The sequence below is a fragment of the Strigops habroptila genome, chromosome 1 (assembly GCF_004027225.2).
Source record: "Strigops habroptila isolate Jane chromosome 1, bStrHab1.2.pri, whole genome shotgun sequence".
Classification (NCBI taxonomy): Eukaryota; Metazoa; Chordata; class Aves; order Psittaciformes; family Psittacidae; genus Strigops; species Strigops habroptila.
The window spans coordinates 30,745,092-30,768,786 of NC_044277.2; the positions used below are offsets into that span (position 1 = coordinate 30,745,092).

Consider the following 23,695-nt stretch of genomic DNA (forward strand, 5'->3'; position numbering starts at 1 on the left):
CATTCTATGTTTCTATGACTGCTGAAGTTTTTGTTGTGAGGTTTTTAACTTTTCTTTGAGGATTGCACTATATTGGAGACAGCTCCACTCAATAAAACATGTATGCTCTACCACTGTGCCAACAATCATGGCATACCAAGTGTAAGTAAACGTTTAAAAGACAAGCTGTGCTGTTAAGTATTGGAGCTGAGAAGGTGGATGTTCATTTCAAATTTTAGACCCAAAGAGGACAAGCACAGGATTCCCATTAAATTATAGATGGACTGCTAGAGACAGCCAAACACCTGCAGTGGAGTTAATCAGTGGGATTGAGGAGAAGAAGCCTCTAAGAGCAGTCAGTCACAGGCAGAAAAATTTTCTGTCTAATGTTGTAGTTGAGTATACTGAAGAGTAATATTCTTCTCAAATAAGATTTAAGTGGCGAGTTTGAATTCAGTTGACATCCTACCTTCCTCCAGGTTTGAGTCCCACTGCCTGCATTTCTACACAAATATGCACACAGCAGTCAATCTGTAAATGCACAATAAATTCACTGAGTCCTGACAACATTTGATTTATAAAGTTCAACTGTATTCTGTGTGCACAGTAAATATCTAATCTCTTCCCATAACTGAGAAGTAAACAACAAAGATATAGGTAAGAGGAGACTGCCTTCCAGAAAGTAATTCATTCAGCCCACAGCTAGATTTTGGCTGACATCTTTCTTGACAACATATCAAACTTCAGCAAATGATGCAAGGTAGATGAATAACACCGGTGGCAGCTGCTAATCCTTTCCATCACTCCTCTGAGTAGCCATTCCCATTGTGCTCCACAGAAGATAATAACCAAAGACCAAACTACAGAGCAATCCAACTGTGTGGGCAGGTTGAATGCAAATGAAATGTAAAGGTCAAGCCCCATGATGCAATTGAAGCTTTCGCCTTTCTTTGTTCTTGATTTTTTTGAGCACTACTGACCAAGAATCATTTTCTGGGTTTATATTCATGCATTAGTGTTAGAACAGAAACCTGACCCATGACAACAATTTGATAGTAACAAACACCAACAATTTACCGTTTGCTATTGCTTAGAAGAGGTCTCCCTTGCTGCTGATCTGGGGAAGGGGGTAATTACTTCAGTACTACTGAAGAGATAAGCTCATCAGCACTATAACTTCTCAGTTCTATGCTATGAAATGCTTCCTATCACTCCAGTCAAGCCCTCTTGAAAGGATACAGTTTTTCCCAGGTGGTAGGAAAGCACTGGTGCTCTTTAATCTGGCCGCGTTTACATTGGTAATCCCTACAAACAATATGGAAGTGTTTTAACTAAGAAAGAACAATTACAGTTCCCCATAGGTCAAAAAGGCCACATATTATAGGTGTTCAATATTACTATTCACTTAATCCTTTTCAAATCCAGTAAACATCATTGAAAAAAATGATAAATATTTATGCTTTCAACAGAGAAAGTTCAAATTATTTTTTCTGCTTTTCATCTCTCAATATTAATGCATACTCACATGGAATATATTTTATAAAAAAAAAAATCCTCAGCAGAAATTGAAACTTGCAGAGAAATTACTCTACAGATTTCTTCACCAAACCATATTAAAATAACTATCTTAACCTTTACAGAAACCACCAACCATCAACAACTTTAGTAACAGTAAGCAAAATTTGTCAAAACATTGTATATTAATCACTTTCTAACCCACACATGATTATATATCCTAAATCATCATTACTGAAAATCCTAGCAGTCCCTGTAAATACAAGAAATTCTAATTTCATTTTCATCTTCATCCACTTAAAATTAGATTTATCAAATTCCATCCTCGGAAAAATACACCATGATTTAGAAAAATCAGCCATGAATGCTGTGCTGAGCAGAGTTATGAAAGAGATGTGTTAGGAAAATTCTGTCAGGTGAAAAAAGAATTCTAGAGTTTGATGCAAAAGATGATCATTCGATGGGAATATATAAGAAATCTCTCTTTTTAGGCCATTTTCTGGTCTTGGTAACAGAAATATTTAACAGCGGATCAAACCCTGAAGTATGTAAATGATAGAACCACATACCTGAGAATTTTGCCAAATGCAGGTTATGAGGATGGTGCAGAGGGACCAGGCTCAAGTGCACTTCAGCCTCCAGGGTAGGGACTGCAAGGTGCAAACAAAAGATTTGTAGATGCCAGATTATTTCACAAACATTCACTTTAACACTTTCCCATTAAACTGAAAATTTAAAAAAAAAAGGGGAAAAAAAAAATCAGGAGTACAGACATATACTTTAGGGATTTTCTCTCTCTTTGTTCCTCAGTTTAGAAAAGGTATAAGCAATACCAAAAGAGTGCTGGATGTATTAGCCAAAGATGGGGTGGAAGGGCACAAGTATGCAGAGTGCTATTTTGGTATGAGTAACCAAACCTGTAGGTCTTCTACCTCCAGATTTTAAGCACCAGATAGCAACAATGGAGACTGCATTTTTCATAAAAAAGGGTTATTTGATTCAGTCAAGTGCAGGAATCCCTCTAAGACAGCTATGACTGTTGCATCTTAAATCTTTTTTAAAGCTTTTAGTATGAGATAGTAATGCATCATACTTGTTCACAGGAACTGTTGGCAAATCAATTCACTTTTTGTTGGCACACCTCTGCAATTTCCACTTTAGAATTTTTAGGGTGGCTGTTCATGTTGTTGATTATTTTGCTTGTTTGTTTGTCATTTTTTGTTTTGTTTTTTTTTAATCTTTCAGACTCACATGACACGGACTTTTAATTTCTTTGCTTGTATTCTGATGTATATTTCTGCCATATATGATGGATCAGGAAGTGGGTCTGCTTAACATCACTCTATGCCTTCCAGCTTGTGGGTGGGTTTGAGATCAGATAGCTTGGTAAAATCAAGTCAGTCGTGGCTGTACCACAAATCTAAAGGAATAAAATGAAGACCTGGTTTAGAACTGTGTACATACTTAGGAATAACTGTATATATGTGTTTAACAAGACAAATCAGCATCATGATTTCGGGGAGACAAAGCAGATAAGAAAGCATCACTGAAGCAGTTCTAGTATGCACTGAAACATACATGGTGCATGTACACACTTGTGATACAATTTATCACCAATTGCCATTCAGTTAAAAATTATAAGGTAATGGTAGGAGGACACAGACATACAAAATTCTTTCCTGGGTCACTGTACTGTTATTGGCATCAGGACAAAAGTGAAATTGCAATTACAGTCAAGAGTGCTGAATTATCCAGAGTACTGAACTGCAGCACGTACTTGGAAGAGAAATTACATACTTAATATTGACCAAATCACTGAAAAGTAGGATTTAATCAGTAATTGATTTAATAATAATAATCTCCCTCTCCAGTAGCACATAACTGAAGTACTGTGCTTGTCAACATCAAGCAGAAAATGCGGAAGTTCAAACTTGCTTTCTGTGCTATAACATCCATTTTTCAAGTATCATAGGTGTTGTAATGGAATTATGGCCTGGAAGATGCAAGGCAACATCCAAGAAAACGACTATACAGTTTAGGGAAGGGGTAAGGAAAACAAACAAACAAACAAACAAAACAAAAAACCCAAAACACAAAAAAGCCCTTTCTCCAGGAACTTCCTGCAAACCCACTCTCATTTCCGCAACTTCAGGGGATAGAAAGAAATGGAACACACACATAAACAATCAGTTGCAAAGATGGCATACCGGTCCTGAAAAGGTGACAAAAGTATGCTAACAGCTACCATTTTCATAGATATATTTGGCCACACAGTAGAAGCATTCCAGAATGTTCACAGTTCAAGAGAGGTCTTACCTCTTTTTAGTCTTGTGTTATGGGCTTTTTTCATGTAGCCTGTGTGAGCTGGTGGCCTTATCTTCATTAGAGATGCTGGGACTTTGAGCAACCTGATCTAGTGGAGGGTGTCCCTTCCCATGGCAGGGAGGTTGGATCCAAATAATCTTTAAGGTCCCTTCCAACCCTAACCATTCTATGATTCTACAAAATGCATGAGCTATCCCAGAAAGCAATCCAAAACAGCCAATAAAAAAGATTTTTTTTTTCAATCTGTGCCATCATTTGTGTTTAAGTCAGAGAGAGCATTTCAGATAGCTAACTCACTAATACAGAGTTCACAAAGATCAATGACAACAGATCAGCAGTATCATATAGTTAATTTAAACTCTCTCTTGGGACATGGTTTGATTGTTGGAATCCTTGTACATCAACCTGTTGGTTTCTGCACAGCATGTCCATTCTGTGCAAAAAGAGTATGAAAACAAGTTTGGCATTAGAATCCTTAATCATATGAAACTCAAAACTAAAGGAAAAAGTAAACAACATCTTTGGAAACAGAAAAAAACGTGAGAAACTTATGCTAAGCTGTATCAAGAAACCAGTGATGTTGCTTACATGGGGACATTTCCCTTTCAGAACAGACTAATGCACACCTGTGGAAAACAGTTTTGCAAGAACAAAAAGTCTAAGACCTGGTAAAGAAGACAGACCCTTCATTCCTCCTGCCTTTTTGATTTTTAGAAGTTAAATATCAGGAGTTTCTAATTTTAACACATCAACAGCATGGCAATGAAAGAAAATACGTCTTTTATTTGACTTCTAAGAAAAGGTTTAGTAAATCTCAAATTGGCCTGACCACCAGTCCCCAATGATACCTCATACCAAAACATCTATACAGTTCTTAATATCATGTAATGGTCAACAGTATTTCAAGAGCCACATAACAACTAGTCAAACTCTTGAATGAGCCTAATGAATTCATCACCTGTCCAAATAACAAATGCATGTGTGAATTGGTTTCTGTACTAAGTTTAAAGAGAAAACACACTACTCACCCTTATGAGTTACTATGCTTGACACCAGCATCATGAAAAAATCATTGGAAAAGAGCTAATTTTTAAGAAACACTCTGACTCCCAAATTAATGCCACAAAACAGTTTGTAAGTGTCTGTAACAGCAGCAACCTACATCTCTATGCTGTAACTCTAAAGTTCACACCTGGAGTTTTTCAGCATTCAGGAGTTACTTCCCCATTGCTTACATATTGTTATAGAGGAATACCACTAATGTACACGCATGAACACTCAGAATAGCTAAACTATGACTACACCTTCTTCCCTTTGTTCTGTTGCCAACGTGCATCTTTGAAATAACATGGAAACCCTGAACAGAGGTCCATACCAATGCACCCAAATATTTCTAACATTTCATCTGTCCTGTCCACCAGGAAATGGTAAAAGTTCACTACGAAGAGGTGTTCATGTGCACTAATAAGAATGTGTAAGTAACAAAGTGTACTTAGCATGTCAATGGAAGTGATTAGAGATACAGCAATGTTGACATGTAAACAAAAACATTTGAAAATTAAACCTGCTATTTCACTGCAGAGGAATAAGAGGCATCACAGAGAGCCACTGTGACTCAAATGATTACACATAATATTCATATGACTGATTTTTAGAATTTTAAAGAATTACTTTGAAAAGAAAAATAAATTACAGGAGTAATACAATTAAAAAAAAAAAAGTAAAGAAAAACTGCAGTTGAGTATCATGAAAAACTACTTGGCAATAAGAGCTGCAAAGAAGTACAAAAGCATCCCAAGGGAAGTAGTGGAATCTCCATCATTTGAGATATTTAAAAACCAAACTGGACAAAATGTTGGAAAATATTCTGTAGGGAATAGTCCTGAATTTGTAAGGAGACAGACTGGATGACCTAACAGCTCTTTTTCCATCTGTAACGTCTATTATTCTGTAATTGTCTCATGTCCTCAATCCACATATTAAGCAATCTTCACATTGCTCCAGTGCCAAATGATTTGGTTCCAAAGCTCCCACTATTTCTTTACTCATCATTTAAGACTAGCAGAGCAAATCCTACTTAGGAATGAAAATGTTCATAGCAAGATCAACAACAAGGAAAAGAAATAATTCTGAGGCCCGACCATGTAATTTCTCTCACACCAGTGGTTCTCAAGCTGTGCTAGTCTGTACCATTCATAAAAGGGTACCATTAGTAGAATATGAACAGCTTCAAAATGTTGTGCAGCTCACCTCAATGCTTCTGCTGAATTGTATTTGCGAAATCAGCATTTGTTAAATCCTGTTGCAAACTATGCACATCTCAGAAATTCATGAAAAATAATTCTGTAAAATCTCAACCCAGTTTTCTCAAACTGTATATTGTGACAGTTTTTTTCAGCTACAATAATCTAAGCAGTATCTAACTCTGTCTTATCCTCATCACGCAATCCAATTCTAGGCTGTTTACAAGTATTATTTAAATACTGTAAGAAGCAACAGGGAAGAGGGAGTACAGTCATTATTACAGAATTTTCCCCTGACGTTCTTTTCTATAGCTCCTTAATCCATAGCATTACTTAAATTTGGAAAAATCAGAAAAAGCATTCTTTGCTCAGGGACAGCTATTGTGTTTTCATAATGGAGAAAAAACATCAGGTTTCACACTTACAAATAAATGTTTTTCTGAGCACAAGTTTGATAAAGTTGGAAAAAGACTTTCAGAATTTCTATCCTGCACATGAACCTTTACAACCTTGAGAAAAGGAGCAGAGTTGTCAGATCACAGTCACGCCTTGATGAACACCTGAGAGATTCTTTAGTTTGCCTTTTCATTTAGCCAGATGTATACTTTAAATGTTTGTGTTTAAGGGCCCTGTTATTCCCATGATTGCTCTAAATTGTTGTTCATTAAAAGGAACAGTCCATATTAAGAATATCTAAAAGTAAGATATTTACTTGTTTTGAACTACATCTAATAATTTAAAATCTATAGATTCTGATTGATTTCAATTTCCTAAATATAAAAGCTTTACTTTGAAAAGTTTTCAAAATATTGAATTAAGTACTGTCAAATCAAGTAATGATTTTATTGTCTGTTTGTAGAGCAGGTAAAATTTTAAAAATAATTAATGCTTTTTACTTTTTATAGTAATGTTAACATGTTTTTTTTAAATTTTTTTCCACTTTGCTTGCTTTTATATTCACAGAGGGAGAATTAACCTGTTAGCATAGGCCAACTTAGATCCTTTCCTGGCATAGTGCACAGAAGTCTGCATGTGGCACATGTACTTCCAACTTATTTACATAATGTAATTTATTTCTCCGTATAGCCACGGTCTTTATTATATCTGGACTAAATTCCACATTTTTAGAACAGTGATATTTTTATGTATCTCAAAACGCTTTGTTTTCACTATAAAGTAATGTCAAATATTCCTGTCATACAGTGCAAAGCACCAAAAACCCCAAAAATCAGTATTGCAAATTTAAATAAATACCTAAAATATTCAACTTAATTACATACATATATCATTTATATCTAATAGAAATTGTTAAAAGTATTTCCTATTTCCACTTGAAAGACTGAAAAAAATACTGCTTTAAAAAAATATCCAAAATATGAAATGTGTGAGAAGTGAAAAAATCCAGAACAAGATTTCAAGTTAATATTAAAATATTTACAAAAGAGGTACAGAATGATGTTTTCTCTACTGTCATGTTTGAAAAAGAGTGAGACAAACATCAGAACTCCTAAAATAAATCTTGTGATTGTCCTAAAAACACCACGGGTAGAAAATCTTTTACTATCTGCATGAAAACGATGAGAAGTTTACTAAACCAAACTGCTATAAAAATACCAAACAAACTAAAACCAAACAAAAATTAAAATCCAAAATGTACTGGCTTAATTTATCTTTTCTACATTACCACTTGCGAAGAGTAAAAGAAATCAAAATAACTGGGATGTCATATTGCTTTTTAACAGTACTTATTCCCAGTTACTGTATCTGCTAGTTATGTTCTCTAGGAATCATTCTGACAGAAGCATCATGTAATATGGCAATGATGGCTTCCAAAAGATGAATAAAACAAGAAAATACATATTTAACTTCTTACAACATATGGCAACATGTAGCAGAAATTCTGTGGCTTTGCATAAATAAGATTACTTCTTGAATACCGTTTATCTTATTTTTAGCATATTAGGAAGAACAACAAATATTGTCATTTTAAACATAGAAATTATAATAAATACACTAGTCATATCCGGTTTTGACACTAAAGAATAAAAATATCATGCTGTATAGTCCCCTATTCTCCACTCTTGATTTTGTTTCATAGAAAGAGACACAATCTCCGATGGTATCTCATTGTTACATCCTAATTCCAAGTATAAATCACAGAAATAATGTATCCATATAAGAAGATGAATATATGTATGTTACTTATATATAAGTTAACTGGCAAATTCAAAATGTATTTAAAGTTTAAATTAAATTTTTAACCTTGAGCATTTAAGCTATCTGTCCTTTAAAAGGAGGAACCTAAAAGGTGGTTTTGGTGTTGTGGGTTTTTACAACATTTTTTACAATTTAAATTTTTCCAGACTTCGGGTTAAAACAGGTGAAATATTTGTTTCTGTGTTTCACTATCTTCCTAAATCCATCACCAACATCCTCTCTTCTCTGACATTACAACACATTAGTGGCAAAAAGCATAAACAACCAATAGACGTGCATCTTGTCTCTATGTGGAGAAAGTATTAAGCAGCACTGAAGGCAAGCATTGGATATCACTAAGTAAACCATGCTAAAACAATTACCAAAAAAATTAAAAGCAAGCAAAAAAGAAACATCTTTTGACATCAGAATATGACTCATCTTACAGATCTAACTTTAAACTTACACAGATCAACACATGCATTAGCTTTAGTGGAGTTTCAGTTCTCCCCATCTGCTGGCAAACCTGCCTCCTACAACTCTAGAAAATGGTTCCAGGATAGAAACATAAGACAGGCCCAAGAGTAATATGCTACTTGTCAGCTCAGCTAGAATTTATACAACACAGAGCTAGAGCTAAAGAAAAATAACAAATGATATGACACTTGGATAGCATATTCTATCTAATAATAATAAGCATGACAAAATTTGTTTCAGATGAAGAACAATTTGGCCAATCATGATATTTCAGTTACTCTTTAGGCTCCTGATTTTTTAGCTCTTCATTTTGAAAGTTTCATCTGTGGAAATTGCATTACAATTAAACATAGAGGTAAGCAAACACCAGATAAGAATTTTTTTTTTTTTTTTTTTTTTTTAGAAGACTGCTCTAAAACCACTCGTTATCCCATATTAACATTTTGCTTTATGCTTATGTATACATGATTGAGAAGCTGCAAGACCTGGCCAACTATCAACTCCCGCTGCCTTCAAGAGGAGGAAGCAGCTGTTTGAGAAGATGCTGCTTCTTGCAGCTGATAGCTGCTTCCTCTCCACAGACTTGGATTGCTGCCTCTAATCTCTACTGCACTAGCTTCCATTTCAGGAGAACGAAATGCCTACCAAAGAGAACAGGAGCATTTCTCTCTTTCTCAGCATAGAAGAATGACATAGAATGAAGATGAAACACTGTTCAGTGATGCCAGTACTTAGCATCAATGTTGTTAGAGAAAGACATATTAAAGCAGCTGAAAAGATACTGGAGTGGTCACCTTACATTCATGATCAAACCTTCTTCCTCTAAAAAGATAAAACAGATAGGGTTAACAGTACCAGTACTCCATACATCTACCACCTGCACACAAGTCAAAATATGAGAGGCAGAGTCATAAGTACTAACGTTAGCATCATTTTTAGCTGATTATTCTTTTCTGTTGACTCAACCAGAGGTAACTAAAATGAATTTGTCTGTCAGAGACAACATAGGCACAAAGGCAACTATATGAGGCAGATGAACAAAATCTATCCAGAAGCTAAGGAGCTCTAGTGAAAACCAAGAATTCCCTAGCAAAATTATAATGCATTTACTCCAAAAGAAATCAAAATGCATTATACATTTAATTGACATTTCTTCCTTACACAAACAGGAGAAATTCCTCAAAAATAAAATCTCTCCAAGAAAGCCAACTGCAACTTCGAGGGCACACAGATGCCATGCAAGGTAGTGTTAATGTCAGAGACAACTGACATTGTTGTCTAGAACAAAATCAGTTAGCATATTTACATAGCATATTAAAATACTGTACAGAAACACTAGTTTCAGTCCAAATAACAGACTAACTTCATTAGTAGCATGCTGCGCATAGGCTAAATACTTCTTCATTGCAAGGTGCAGATATACTTTTAAAATTCCCTCTCACTTCTTATTTTCAATGTGAACATCTTCCTCCCATTAGCTGAGTGCCATACCTTTGGAACATCATTCCAAGTAGATGTGTAATAAATGAATGACAGCTCTTCTGTCACGGTATCATTCATGTTCAGGTCTACTGTGTTCTTCCTTTACCTTCTTCACTAATCCAATACTTTGCTCTTTCTCACATGGGTAAGAGCTCAAATTGTGGATTTATGGAACCTAAGGCTATGAAAAATATTATGATCATCCATGCTGACCTCCTGAATAATGCAGACAACAGAATTACACAATTCCAAACTAAATGTACAAACTCCTGCTAAACCAACAGTTTACTGTATCAAATAACCTCCAATCCCAATTGAAAAGACTTCAGGCTTTAAAGAGTCCATCATATTCCTATACTATTTGTTCCACTGGTTAAGTACACTGACTATAAAATTAAATCTTATCTAAATCTGCCTAACTTCACCTACCATGCATCAAACTGCTTAGCTTTTTACCAGATGCTACCTACCTACCAGATGCAAGAAATCTCTAGGTTTCTCAAAGTTTTAATTAACTCTTTTCTTAACCAACTGCTGTTAAATCAGCTTTCTAGTTTCTCTCAGTCACGGTGGGCTGAGGAAAATAATATTAACCCAATTTAGAAAGTATTTTGGAGAACTAGTAAACACAAGGCTTATGGAGAAACTTATAGGCAAAAATATACACTGAACACAGGAGGAGAAAGATAGAATAACAAGCAACCATAAAGCTGGAAAAATGATCTTGCCTTAGTTATCTAGTCTGCTTTCAAAAACATATCATCAGACTGAGGAACTTCACCAGTGGATTTATTTAAAATATTCAGCTGTTTGAAACAAAACTCTGTTTTGATCACTTAGAGCAAAACTGAACAGAATTGAAACAGTCTTATTTGCACATGAATTGAAAATAAAAGCAAAATTAAGCCCATTATATTAAGAAGGGATGGCCTCATTCAAAATTTTGGCATTTACCATGAGTTAAAATACTAATTTGTTCTTCATCTTTCAACATTATTTCACAACTTTTTTTTTCGAATTGTCATAAGAAGCATGTTCATGTAAGTTAATGTGTATTGAAATAAAACCAGCTAAACAGAATCAAAATGTTTAATATATTGCCCCAAGGAACTCCTGAGGAAAAGGGCAAGCTTACTTACTTTTATTAGAAGTTTAGACTGAACTACAGGTTAAAGGTTCTGTAACATACTAACAACACAGTTTCCTTCAGAGTATAGTTTTTGGAAGCTTACCAAGACAAATTTTAACTCCTTGTACAACTCTAACCCTGTTTGCTATACAAACTTCTTTGCCTCATTCATCTCCTTCCATAAACTCATAACTGCCACAAGGACTGGAAGTAAAATTATTTTTCTAACTCACAGTGAAAACACAATATTTATAATTTTCTATAGCTCCATCCTTTTCCCTACATGAACAGATTCCATCTCCTTTGCAAAACAACAACATAAACAATGAATAATTATTATATGAATATTTTAAAAATCAAGGTTCTATACAACATTGGATTCTACAAATTTCCTACAAGTGAGCTAAAAGAAAATCATGTTTGACCAAACCAGATTTCACATAAAACTGATAATTATACAGGTATGCTTGAAGATCTCTGAAAAAATGCTAAAGCTTCATGATGAGCAACAGAAAGAAACAACGTATGGAACCAGGAAATTATTTTACAGAACAAGAAGAAAAATGCTATTAGGATAAAAATATAAAAGCAAAGTGATCTAACCAATTGTAACCAATGTAAAAATAAGACACTCCATTCAGAGAGAGCAAGGACATTTCCTGAAGTGTTACATTAGTCAGAATAAAGTAGGCCATTTGAGAGAAGTCTGAATGAACAGAAAGCTAGAATTTTAACAAGAAAATTCACGTTGACCAGCTCTTCATATTCCTAGGGACTATAAACCAGATGTAAGTTTCAAATTTTCTATTTTTTTTTTCCAACAAGTCTAGTTAATTGCTTAATTAGGAATTATAACAGCTGTACTGTAAGACAGAAAACCACTAATTAGAAATATAAGAGAGACAGGACCTCTAATGCAATTTCTGTGCTGGTCTTTCCTATCTAATACCACTCTTAAAGGAACACTCTTATTAGATGCCTATATAAGACTAAAGTTCACAAAAAATATTCTTCACATTTCACTTATCCCATGAATGATAATGCAAATATCTTGCCTTCTACAAAAAAAAAAAAAACCAACAAAAAAAACAAACAAACAAACAAACAAAAAACAAACCAGCAAAAAACAAACAGCAAAGGAAATGCCCTCCCTTCATCTCCATAGTTTTGTATGGAAGCAAAAGGTACACATTATGTGTCCATTCATCTTCTTTTTCTTGGCTACAAGTATGCATATTTTATAGGCTTTAAGTAGCAGGAGCTGCACTGGTGAACTGTATTGGAGGAGGTCATGAACTGCCATATGCCAGTCAAAACTGGCTCCAGCCTTTCCCAAACAAGCTAAAAATCGTGGGAAAACCTCTGGTCTACCAAAGAAGCACACAACATCCCTGCTCAGACATATTTAAGGCAGACAGAGGCAGGTGTGAAGGGCTGGAAATACACTTGGCGGGGATGGGGCACTCCAACCCAAAAGGCAGAAGGGACACGCTCAAGGGGCTGTGACAGTGAGCAAAGCACAGCAGGGCAGCGACACCCCTGAAGGGCTGTTGCTTACAAGTAGTCCACAAAGGAACCACTGACATGGATTAGCAGACAGAAACCACCACACAAACCACCTCAACCTCCCAGGTGCCCATCACCATACCAAAGGTGTTTGCATGGACTGAGTACAACTCAGGGCAAAACAACTGCAATTGGACTGAGGGAAGGGGGGAACAGATGTTTATGTGTGTGTCTAATTGCTTGTCATTTTCTTCTCAACACTCAGAACAGTGATCAGAGATTCACATCAGTTCACGATAAATTATCTCAAGTAAATTTCCCCAAATCTAGATTGTTTTACTGACTTTATCACCTTAAATTTTAATCCAGTGACCTAGTTCTACCACTAACTGAGTTCCCAAAGACTTTATAGCTGTTGTACCCAGTAAATGGGGAGGGCCAGGAGAAAGGAAGGTGGGAATAACCTCTATTAATTCCCTGCTGATGGTCGAACAGGGAGACTTTAGATGTTGTTCATTTTGACAACAGCCAGGAGGCCATGCAATACATGCATTCTTTGGAATAAGCACAAGCTTTATTTGGAATAAGCCAGAACACATGATGCTTTTTGCCCAGCTAACAGAAGCAAAAGGAAACTGAAGGTACTACAAGCATACGTTCTCAAAAGGACATGAGAAAGAAATGTGAAAAATTGAAGTGGGATTCAAAAGATATCAGAGGACTAAATGTATAAGGATATAAGAGGTACTGCTTAGAATGCCCTAGAGAAATTGGAGGATACTACTAAAAGATACCAAAGAAAAAGGGAGGTAACAAAAATCTGCATTTTAAAGTGGCAGGATGTCGGGGATATACAAAAACAACCAAAACAAAACAAACCAAAAAAACCCACAAACAAACACCAAAACCCCCAACAGAACTCAAAAGAAAACATACTTCATTACTGCTCACTGAATAAAGTATTGCACTATTCTAACAATAGAGCATTAACATGGAAAATGAGAGATTATCTTCTCAACATGAAGAAGTACACTTTAATTTCATGGCACTCTAGCCACCAAGGACGGGCAATGAATGGGGTACCACTCACTCTCCTGCAGCTGCCACTGTAGGCAGTCAGGAATCCAGGACACCCAGGACCAAGTATGTCACCATGAGAAGTCTGCCTTCACATCCTTGTTCCCAAGAATGCTCAATTTCTCTGCAAGATCCACTCCTACACTCTTTCAGATTTCACTGTAAATGACAGAAAGTTATCTTTGATGCCAATTACAGCAGATTCCTTCATCATTCACTTGCTAATTATTTTTTTTCTAACAATTTTGATACTGCTTATCATTCTGCCCTTACCATTGGCAAGATGGTCCCTATAAAACTGTGCTACATTTTTAACTTCTATTGCAGAACAAAAAAAAAAAAAAAAAGAAAGAAGTATTTTACCAATAGAATATTTTAACAAACTAATCAGCATGAACTTGAAAGCTATTAACTTGTTGAAAAAGCTATTAACATATTTTCATTATGCTATCTTGCAAATTAAATATCTATGAGACTCTAGAATCAGGTCTTTATTCTGAGAGGAAATGTCTCTGCTAAGGAGAATTTTTTTTTTTTAATTAGCAAAATCAGGTAACTTTACAAATGTGTATATGTTTCCCTTGCACACATTTATAAGTGCTGTTTATTGTACAGCTAATGTTTAAAGATATCTCACTTTGCTGAATTCTAAACCATAGCATTTCAGCTCTGCAAGTGACAAATCCTTACTTTTTGTCTGGCATTTTTTTGTGCTTGTCCCAAACTGCACTTTTCATTTTTGTTAAACCAAAGACAGAATTATAGATATAGATGTCAAGTCAAAGGTTGCATACACTTCAAAAATTAAGTACATAGGAAATGCTTTCTCTTTATTAAAAGTGAGGAACTGTTTTCCTTAAAAGTGTAAACCTCATGACAATTTAACAGAAAGGTTTGAAATAAGGCATGTGGGATAACTATCCTAACACTGTGCTTCCATGAACGCTGCAGAAATTCTCCCTCCTTTGGCCAAGTTGTGGATGTCTGCAAACTGTATTTTGCATATGCTAAGCAAAAAGATCATCTGAAAAGCAAAAGTATCTTAAAAAAAATTTAAAAAAACCCCAAAAAACCAAACAAACAAACAAAAAAAAAAAAAACCAAACCACACAAAAAAACATGTCTACTGAGTATTCTCCAATCTGGAGATGAAGGAGCTAATCCAGCCCTTTGTAGTTGCCTCTGTTCCAGGCTGTTACAATGCCAAAGACACAAATAGACAGCAAGGGAACATTTCCTTCTGTGCCTTTTGTTCCTTCACTAATTGAGAACTTAGAGTTCACAGAAGAGAAGCATAAAAGAGGGAATACCAAAGACAATTAAGCAGATTAGACAGACAACAGCTACTGGAACAATGATACAAAGGGTCACAAAAACAACCCAAAACCAACCGACAACCAAACAAAAAAAAAACCAACCAAACAAAAAAACCAAACAAAACAACAAAACAGCAGGAGAGAAACTGAGACCATTTTTTAGACCTGTATTTGCTCACGAAGGACAACGAGCAGTCAGGACAGAATGTAAGGTGAGGATATGGGTTAAGCAAGATGAAGAAAGATGCCAGGGAACGAAAAGTTGTATTAAACAACAGGGACACCAAAAGATGTGGTCAGCTGAGAGGAGGTAGATACAATTCTGTAGCAATATAATACATCCTGCTCAGAAACTAGAACTCAGTCTGAGTTTACAATCTCAAGTCTTCAGTGTTCAGCAAAGCACATGCTCTAACAAACTCTAAAAGTTGGCCCCTCTACCGATGATGATCGTTAGTACTCTCTCAAATTAAGTAGCGGATGTTTGTATCATCACAATGAACTATGTGAAGATCAATATAATTCCACACCATAGAAGTGGGGTTTTTTTGTTGACTTCACTTAAAAACTTAACAGTTTATATTGATAAAACTATAATTTTTCTGAGTAATCATTTTCTAATTGGATAATATCATTTCTCAAATTACTTTTATGCCTTCCTTCATGTCATAAATCACTTCTGGAGAAGCACTGGTATTATATCTAGAACTGACAGAGTTGAGCTGGCACCACCAGTAACGGGGTAAATATTTTTCAAAGATCTTTTTAGTGCTTTGCAGGCAATATCACCATCACTGTCCCAAGCCATAAATAATCCTGCTGTTGGATAAAACATATACTGAATTTGTCCTTCCACAGAAAAATAAAACCTTACTGAGTAAACCTGAGAAACCAAGATCCCTCTGATCATACATAATGAGGTGAAAAAAATAATCTATTTAATTCCCTTACCAAATATGAAGTCATTTAAGAAGCATATCCTTCACATTAAGCCAATTAAAAAAAAAAAAAAGTTAAAACAATGATTGTACTTATGTTTTTCAGGTCTAGATAATCAAAGAGAGACCTGTTTTTATAAATGTGGCCCAATATTTTCATTCAATATTTTTTATATTATTTTTCATTGGGAAGATCATAAAAGAACATACCTTCTGTCTCAGTTGCATGCAACATGAAACTGAAGTTTATAGAGAAGTTCAGATTTTAATGTTTATTATCATCAAATATGTAGACATACCATAGCATTCCCAGCTCTTGTGAAAACCTACACTAAGTAGAAGACACTGTGCTTTGAGAATCGAGTTAGTGTAAATAGTGCTGCAAAGATCTAAAGGGACAAAAGATGCCAAGAATTTAAAGTAGAAATCATAAAATGGGAAGGATACTTACTAAAACATAATCTTCCCTAAAGAAAATGAGATACCCAAATAAGAACAACTGTGTACCTTCCTTATCTAGCTATGGTTCTGAAGAAGAATCTTAGGTCTCAGAACAGAGAAACGTTGACTGCAAAGCACAGCTGTTGCATTAATAGGTACCATTTTAAACAGTTACTTTTCAGATTAAAACTGTGTTTTACAGTGATGCAAAGAATTGCAAAGCTGAAAAGAGGGATTATAAAACAGAAAGGGTACTCTTCAATTTAAGAAATACTTCTATTGCTCTCCAAGGAGATTTATTTCATCCACCATACAGGATGTGTTAAGAGTTATGCTGATGCTTCACTGGAAGCTAAGCACACCAATAGTTTTTACATTACCATGCACCAGAATAGCAATCCTTGACATTGGTTATAAGTGTCACACAGAGCCTTCATTAATTGTCGTCATCTTTAAGACATAAAAGAAACCCTCTCTTCTTGAATGTTATTACACAAAAAGTGTACGTGTTCTCTATATATAGCAAGTGCAAAAACGTTTTGTACTGTAATAATTTAGAATATATGGGATAGAAAATGTACTATTGTTAAACTGTCAGTCAAAACCCTTGTTATACAAGGATAGAACACCACATCCATCTATAACAGCCTTTTCTGTCAGTCAAATTTGTTGTTCTATACAAATCTAGCATCAATTTGATTTCTAAATTGGCAGAGGCTGTAAAACATTATTCTGATGTGATATCAATGTGATCTAAGTTGCTGTTGATATCAGAATACAACACAGGTTTCCTCTCAAATCCAGTTCTCCTTGTGCTTTTAGGCATCTGCATAACGTAGATGATTCTGCATATATAAGTACATGAACAGTCAAATGAAATTTTGCTTTCGTTACATGCCAAAGAAAGAAATATTTAGCAATAATCTCCTGTAATTTGAAATAAATCATAATTTGAGAATTCGGTATTAGGGTGATGAAATAATTATGTACCCTACAAACCTCTCAAAACAGTCCTGTTTATCCAACACATACTCCCATTCAGAATCAGATTAGTCCTTTTATCCTAGCTATGAGTAACTGTGGCTTATGAAAATTGAGTTAAGAAGCAGTTGAATTCCTACAGCATTTTTCTGTAACATTAGCCACAGAATGAACTGAATGCGACAAAGTATTCATAAAAGAATGCCGAGTTGGACTCTATTTCTTGTCGCACTGCAAAACTGAACAAAATAACAAGGACAGATGAAATTTAAATTTGATTATTGAAAAAACCCCACACAAACAAAACACCAACCCAAAACAATAACAAAAACAGTAAGTCAAGACAAGCTCCGGCCCTTTTTAGCACATTCCCATGCACACCCTGACATCTGCAATTTTTGCATTAACATATTATTTTTGTACCTGGGTTCAATACAAGCTAGAGAACGCAAATCAAATCAGTCTCTCGACAGACCACTAATGAATTTAACCATCCATTTTCTTCTATCTTTGAAGTGTGAAAGTACAGTTAATAAAAACTACAGGTTACCAAAAGCAATGTTAGGCTTTCACGTAATATTTTTTATTTTTTCTTTATTCATTTCACATAGGAGTCATTAATCTAGAGTGATTTATTAGCAGACTTAAAATTATTTGGGCATATGCAATGTAGCAGACTTTTTCATGGGTATAATCAGTGATTGTTAATATACTTGGCATACACAACAACTTTATGGACTACTACCTAATGATTGACAAGATTCTAAAATCCTCAAGAGCTCTGAGGGCAAGTTCAAACAAATTGCTATTGAGATGATATAACCAATCTCTTTTCCACTTGGGGCAAGTTCAAACGAATCGCTACTGAGATGGTATCACTTGTTTTCCACTTGCAGTGTTTCAGTAACACCTACAGTCAAAGAAAAGGGGGCCAATGCCTAAATCATATCAGTTTTCAGAACACTAAAGCTTATAACTGTTAGTGAAGATATGTGACTATGAAACAGAGAGGCTAAAATGCAAGTACATGCTTTAGTCTACCAACCCAGCTACCTTTTTACACAACTGAGGTAAACAGCCAGCTACAGCAAACCTCAGTATATCAGAGTTAGAATTAAATTATGTACAGAAATACTAACCAGTAATTTTCAAAATCTGGCTATAACTTGAAAAAAATCCCAATACCTTGTTTTTGTTCTCAGCTTCAACACCTTAACTTCACAATAAACCACCTAATTTTCCTATGACTCAGAAAAAATGTAACTATTATTTCTGACTCAGTTAAAATTTAACTTATTTCTCAAAAAAACCTCTTATAAGGACTATTTCATTAATGTTAAAAGCATAAATACTTGATATAAAAGCAATTTGTAAGGCAATCAAGAGTTTATACATAAAAATTAAACATAGGCAATTAATGCAATTAATATTTATTGCAATATTACTTAGGTAGTACGTCAAACGAGGCTAAAAATTAGGCAGCTTGCATATCTGCTATTGTGCACAGCTTTTCCACTCTGAGAAAACCGTAATTTACTCAGCACAGTGCATTGTACACATTCAATTGTCCAGCTTTATAGTATTCCATGCAGCTGATCATTTCATGCTAATTGCTTTTGTTTCTGTGCTTTCTAATTTAAGATAGGGATAAAAACTACTCATCTCAAGTACCATTTTAAATATTTGAACTGATATTTGAAAGCTGGTCTACAATAAAAAAGTATCAACAAAGTAACTACACAAATTATAGATCAGGTAATGGTTGAGGTTGGAACAGAACTCTGGAGATTGTCTCATCCAACCCCTGACTCAAAGCAGATTATCAAAGAGTTGTATCCAGTTGAGTTTTAACTATTTCCATGGATGGAGACTCCACAACCATCTGGACAACCTGCTATAGTATTCAATCACCATCTGGACAACCTGCTATAGTATTCAATCACCCTTAAAATATGGTGGATAGAATAAATCACTCTCAGTCAACTATCATACTGTCAAAAATAATATAGTTATGCTAGAAAAAGAAAATCTAAATTCTTCTGAAGCAAAACCGAATTGCAGAACTGAATTTATATAATACCTTAATATGACAAAATAAAAATTAAAAAAAAAAAAAAAAAAAGGGAAGGTTACCACATAACATAGTAAAACCTTCTTTTCCTTCAGAATCTAAGTATTGAGATTCATTCTGTCCCTAAGTTTATTTTTTCGAAGAAGACTATATCATGGTTGATTTTTAAACATCACGGAATACAGTACACTAATTTTCACAGTGACAGTCAAATTCTAATAATTATTTTGATTGATAAAAATGTTTAACGTCTATAAAATGTAAACTGCCTACTGTACAATCTCTTCCACCAAAAACCATACCAGATTTTTCAGTACCAGTGTACTGCCTTACGCATCATAAACTATGGAACAGAATCGGTTCTCTCAACAGATGTGCATCTCCACCAGAGTTTCTGCTGCCTGTATCAAGTAGGTACTATGATTTTTTTCTCTTCTTGTGCTGTCATGATTATGCCAGGAGAATACAGTTGGATGTAACAATCTTAACATTTCAAAGTGTAGAACAGATATTAATTTTCGTCTACAACACTAAGAAGCAAGCAGATATTTTACATACCAAGAAATCAAAGAAAGGTGAAGTGCTTTGTCTAAAGGCACTTGGAAGAAATGAGTAACAAAGCCATAATTAAAATTCAACATCAAGCTTCAAATTAATCCTCTAGACCTAACTGCCTTTTTCAAAGTGCATGATTTGGAACATCAAAAATAAGAATCAATTCAGTGCTTTCTCAATACATGCTTTAATAGTAAAACACCACTTTCAGCTTCTTTCTCCATATTGGCGTGAACAATCATTTTCTCAGGAATCAAGTTCATGAAATTGTTTTAGAATTAAAAAAGAACAAATTAAAAAGACAAGTCACAGTTAAAATTTAAATTCCTCACTTGATTTGGCCTCTACCTCTGTGTACTGAGGGACTCACAAGAAAACACACATACGTGCCAGGTATGCTAGTATACCAACTTATACTAGACAAATTTAATTAGTTTGCTTTCAATGCAAAGGTGCAGCACCTCAGCAATTATGAAATCGTTAATACAACAGAGCATAACAGCACCTTTAGAGATCTTGCCTAACCTCTAGGCACACACATAACCCCCATTAAGGCTAATGGGAGTCACATGTGTGCATCCAAGGGAGAAGAGACCCATTAAAACAGATACAACATATCCATTAATCTTCAGGTCACTCTTAAGGTCAAACATTATTAAAATGTTTATGAACAGTACTTACTAGGTATGCACAGTGGCTACTTCAGGTTTAGGACAGACCTGCGAGCAGTTAAGGCCACGGAAAATGTCTGCTTTAAAAGCATCACCACACTTCAAGTAGTGGTACGGAAATTTGAGAGTGCTTTTCTGTAGTCAGAGAGGACATTGTTCTATCATCTCCTGAAAGAATTATAAGGATAGAGATGATGGGAAAGGTTAGACAAGAATGAAAACCTTGGACAAAGGTATGCTCTAGCTTTTCATTTTTCTTCCATCCCCCACTCTTTCTTCATATTACAGTCCCTTAGTTGTGGTTTTCTGCTTCAGGAAGAATAACTGCAGTCTGTGCAGTCTGCTACAAAGACACTACAAATAAGATTTTGATTATTGAATCACCAGCAAACCACAACAATCCAAGCACTGCTTCCAGAGAGGAATGGGCACTTAATTTTTCCCAAAGAGAAAGGTAACCTTCATTTGCTAGTCATTTCATTCTGCATATCTAAAAACTCCCTTTTTCACCACTGTAGCATAGTTTAAGCAAGCATGCTCTTCTCCATTTCAGAAAAAGATGAGGCTATTCAGTCTGTAAAAGTGATCTGATCAGCAATGAATTTGCTGACTTTGTCCACATTGAGTCCTGGAGGACAGAGAGATTTTTCAGCAGCATGGTGCCCAGATGATCTCCGTATGAACACAGCAGAAGAAACAGCAGGAGGAAATGTGTCAGATGAGTACAGAAGCGAGGAAAACTTCAGATATGAACTACTCCTATTTGTTTACTGTTTCTTTCAGGAACTGGAATGAATGAGGAAAGGTGGCTTCATCATGAGTTACTCATGAACTATTCTGAAACCCATGTTCCAGAAATCATGTCAAAACTCTTATTCTCCATGTGAGACTTGTTCAGCATTTATAGCTGTTCAGCACTTACACCAATTACACTTCCTGTTATAGGGTTTGTAAGTATTCCAAGCATCGACAACTTAGCATTGCAAGCTTTTCTGCAAAGCCCTCATGTGACAGAGAGATGGTCAGCTACATCTGAAGCATCAGGCCAAAATACAGGCAAGAGGCTGGAGAACAACCTCTAACCTAGGAAGTGTGACTCCAGAGACAGCCACAACTGTATCAGCCTCACCAACAAGCAAGACATTTCTTCAGTCTTGAGTTGTTGGTCCTCGATTGCCTTTCTCTCTATGCCCATGTCGCACAGGCTCTCACTTCCCAAGGTTTCTAAATGCTGCTACAGCTCTTTACATGCCCTGCACAAGGAAGTGTTTTTCTTTTGTTTCTAATTCAAATATGAAATTATAATACATGATAATAGACGATGAATTCTATGGTTCAACTAAATTATTTACACCTCAGCAGAAATAAATTATCATGTGGTTTTGTTTCAAAAACAAAGCAAAAATCACTGCAAATACCTTTGCGTATATGGCAGACTACCTAAACATTTGAGTGTGACGGTTTTTGCTTTATTAGTGGTCATAAGCTTTCCACTACAATGTCTTTCTGTGAAACAGAAGAGCCATTCTAGCTCAAAAGGTAAAGTTAACTCATTTTGCTTAAAATGCAGTTTTCATATAAAAGATGTAATCCCTATTTTGTGGGATCAGCCATGTGAATTAGCCTTATTCACTTCAAACACTTCTAAAAGAGGAATTACTCATCATTAACAGGCATCTGTTTTGAAGATGCTTTGCCGTTGTGAAAAATTACATGTAAATATTCAATGAAACTGTTCTTTCAAGATCGTAATATTCACAAAGGGCTGCACCCTATTTTGTGGCCCCACAAACAGTCCAGAGTGCTACCTAATTTCCTGGCTGTGGGTCAGAAAAAAAGTGATATAAAATCCATCAATACATGCCCATGGAATCCCTCCCTCCCCCCCCCAGCCTCCTTAGCACAATTAATCTGAGCAAGGTACACTCAGAACCGCGACCCTTAATGTCACCTGTGAACCTGTATTCATGAACACACAAAAAGTAAATATAGTTACTGTTTGGAAATATATCACTATCTGAGCATCTTTTATGTTTAATAAATAACGCAGATTCCTCTCAACCTGTTCAATCACATTTTAGAGTTACCTTTATTTGCTTTCCAGAACCGTAATAACCAACTTTCCAATGCAGCCCTCCTCAACTGTGCAATACATTCAAGTAATACCTCCTAAGTCACCTAAACCACTTCCAGACCCGTGAGGAAGAAACTGGCTGTCACTAATGCTAGGCACCAAACGATCAACCATGCCTCAAACACCGCTGGAGAAACACCTGCCTGCGGTACTTACAGCCTATTCAGTTTTTCCTCTCACAGCCCCATGAATCCTATTAGGAAACGCTACCGAAACTCCTCGCTCCCCCAGGCCGCCCTCAGCCGCAGGCTGCTCGGCCTCGCCGTCCCGCACCACCCTCGGTGACCGCCCCACCCCGCGTCGGGAGTCCCTCCACCGCCGCACGGGCGGCCAGGCCGAGCAGAAGCCGCTGCTGGCGCTTGGCGAGCTGAAGATGGCGAAACTGCAGCTCCGCTTCCACCGGGACGCCGAACCGCTCTCGGAGGCCGAGAAATGCCCGAGAATCAACTGCGGTCCAGCAACCCCGCTCGGCCTCAGTCCGCTCCCCACACTCAGTCCCGGGTCAGCGCCCCCTCCTGCCTCCCCCATTGGCTCCTCATCCTCACCCCGAGCCGCTGATTGGCTTTGCGGCCCGTCAATCAAAGAGCCCCACAGTTCACCCCGCACGGACACGGTGCGGAGAGCTCTTCTGGCGCGTCATAGCCGGCTCTCAGAGTACT

General features: G+C 36.0%; 1 long non-coding RNA gene across 5 annotated transcripts in view; it reads right to left on the minus strand.

Annotated features, from left to right (window-relative positions):
• Positions 1–23,684, minus strand: part of LOC115607846 — a 36,323-nt gene extending 12,639 nt beyond the window's left edge. For 2 of the 5 annotated variants that reach the window (XR_003991368.1, XR_003991363.1), the window contains exons 1-3: positions 20,913–22,970; positions 2,746–2,914; positions 2,064–2,144 (exon numbers count right to left, since the gene is read on the minus strand). This is a non-coding gene — a long non-coding RNA (uncharacterized LOC115607846). Of the gene's footprint in view, positions 1–2,063; positions 2,145–2,745; positions 2,915–20,912; positions 22,971–23,192; positions 23,556–23,581 lie in introns of those variants that run through there. The other 3 variants (XR_003991371.1, XR_003991367.1, XR_003991373.2) reach the window with 3 other exon arrangements.
• Positions 23,685–23,695: the final 11 nt, after the last annotated feature.